The sequence below is a fragment of the Limulus polyphemus genome, unplaced genomic scaffold (genome assembly GCF_000517525.1).
Source record: "Limulus polyphemus unplaced genomic scaffold, Limulus_polyphemus-2.1.2 Scaffold42, whole genome shotgun sequence".
In the NCBI taxonomy this organism is placed as follows: domain Eukaryota; kingdom Metazoa; phylum Arthropoda; class Merostomata; order Xiphosura; family Limulidae; genus Limulus; species Limulus polyphemus.
The window spans coordinates 1421319-1423762 of NW_013665652.1; the positions used below are offsets into that span (position 1 = coordinate 1421319).

At 33.1% G+C, this 2444-nt stretch overlaps 1 long non-coding RNA gene across 1 annotated transcript in view; it reads left to right on the forward strand.

The window, feature by feature from the left end:
• The first annotated feature begins 1197 nt into the window (after nucleotides 1-1197).
• LOC111086451 overlaps nucleotides 1198-2444 on the forward strand; it is a 9116-nt gene continuing 7869 nt past the window's right edge. The window contains exon 1 of the long non-coding RNA XR_002611180.1: nucleotides 1198-1446. This is a non-coding gene — a long non-coding RNA (uncharacterized LOC111086451). The remainder of the gene's footprint in view (nucleotides 1447-2444) is intronic.

Below are 2444 nucleotides of genomic sequence, written 5' to 3' on the forward strand. Positions count from 1 at the left end.
TTAAAGAGCGTTTTTATGTCGCTCCTTATATTAACAGGCTTATTCAAGGTTTGTTTACTCTTACCATTTTTCTTTCGACATTTTCATGTATAGAGCAGGCTGAAATTTTTCACAGTCGCAGTAGCAATGAATTCTCTGTAATGAAACGGGCTACCGTCGGTAATATAAATTTGGTGTTGTCTATCGAAACTGGCTATTTCAACTAAAATCTGTTTGAATGCGTTTTTACATGCGTTTTTAACACTACCGTTCCGGACATTTTATTTACTTTCACTAGTTTTGATAACGTCTGCATCGTTTTATGGTTGCCTTGCCAGTTATCTCTTTGTTAAAATAACGTTTCACGAAAACTTGTCATATAGTTTTATTTTAACATGAAGAAGAAAGCACACAAGAAACGAACCTAATGACAGAGTAGTAAGAGTTATACGATAGACTTCACACTCCTGACTATTTTAGGTAGAATCAACAAATAAATGAAATGGAATATGGGACAATTCCAGAGTGATTTGTAATCAACAATAAACTAATAAAAATGTTACATTGTATTATTGGAGACCCTTTATAAGTACGCAAGTCGATAATACTACTTTCGAAATGAATGATTATACGGTTTTAGGTTGTGTGTCCCTTACGTAATTGTTTTAATTCTTATGAGTATTTGTGAAATGTATCTAATCTAATAATGAATACAGTCAAATCTATGACAGACCCAAGTCCTTGGTTGAGGATGATAGACGTTCAATAGTTGAAAGATTGCCTATACTATGCTTGTTCTGTTAGACGAATATCATTAAGCTTTTCCGATTACTGGCGGGTTTTGTGCTAAAAGGATAAATAAATGGAAAATCAAAATTAAGTAAAATAGTTTTAGAATGATACTCCCACACAGAGGGCGTCGCTCTTCTGACACTTATATATTATTGAAAGCATGATAAAGTTATCTGTATGCGGGAAATAAACTTGTGAGCAACGTTGGGTTTATAGAAGTGAGGAAAATGTATAAACATTTCCAAAACGTAAAACCCAAAGAAGTGTCTGTAAGAGTGAAAGAGCCACGCTACTTGTCGTCTTTATGACGTAGTACAGCCATTATGGAGCCTGACGCTGTTAATATTGCCCGTTGGCTAAGGCTTCCGTTCTCCCATTGGTCTTTCTTACCAGACTAATCTCGCCCTTAGTCACAGAATGCGGCATTCTGAATCCTAAGCGTGAGGAACGAGCTGAAGGCTTGTGACATGAAAAATAGAGGCTAGTGTTAGGATCGTTGATCTTTCTTCTGTGTTTATATGGAACTGAGCTCAGCTTTACCTTGTTGCACAAAAGCAATTACGCAGGAAGAAGTACAAGGCTAAACTTTTACCATGTCAACTTGAACTGTAATACGTCACTGATGTCGATACAAGGAACGTTATGTGTTTCTCTTCTTACACGTTTGATTAACGGGTAGGTTTGATGACAGTTGTGAATTTCAGTGAATATATTATTCTATGTATACCATGTGCTAGAAAATAACTCTCCCTACCTTACTAAAATATGTTGCACAGTTTCGATTACCTTTGTTGTTCTCTCATTTCACAATCTGTATTTTAATACTGACCATCGAAATATCTCAAAGACAGGGTAATTTTCGAATTCAAATGCTGACCGCATAAAGTAAAAAGTTGAAAAGAGTGAAGATGGATTTGGGTGTTTATACTTCTTGAAGCTGAAATAACTTACGTAAGTTATACTGACTGATATTATTTGTTATATTTATGTAAGATAGACCTGCACCTTTGATAAAAGATATTATATTCCTCCTGTCGCTCAGAACGCTATGCTTCAGTAATTACAACCCTAGAATTCGACGTTTGATCCAAGTAGTGTAGAGATACAAATATACAGTGTGCAGCTTTGTGGTAATACAAACAAACGATTTAAGAACTAAATAATTATTTCAATGATCTAGGCAGAACACCTTTATATATTATTCAGATATGGTTGTGTATAGGCTTTTAATAAAAGAGTATAATTATATGTTAAATATGGATACATTCCTCAGTTTAATTTGGCTTAAACTATTTTTTAGATAAAAGCTGACCATAGTCCAGTATCCGATTTCTGGTATTTAACTTTGCGCATTTCTTGAAGAATTGTGTGTAGATATCAGAGCTTTCTGTGACATATACTGATATTCGTTAATTTTTTAATATTATCAAATTATTTGCTGGTAAAATATAGAATAATAATAGTCAATTTTTATTTTTTTGAAATTTTTAGCTGGACATTTTGTGCTTAATAGCAATATTAAGTAAGCCAACAGATTCATGAATCTAGAAACGTATTGTAACGGTGAATAACACAACCACAGAAGTTATGAAAATTAACATATTTAGGAGATTTCTACAATCAATACAAAATATTAATTAGAAATAACAAAATAAATATGAAAATAGATTTTT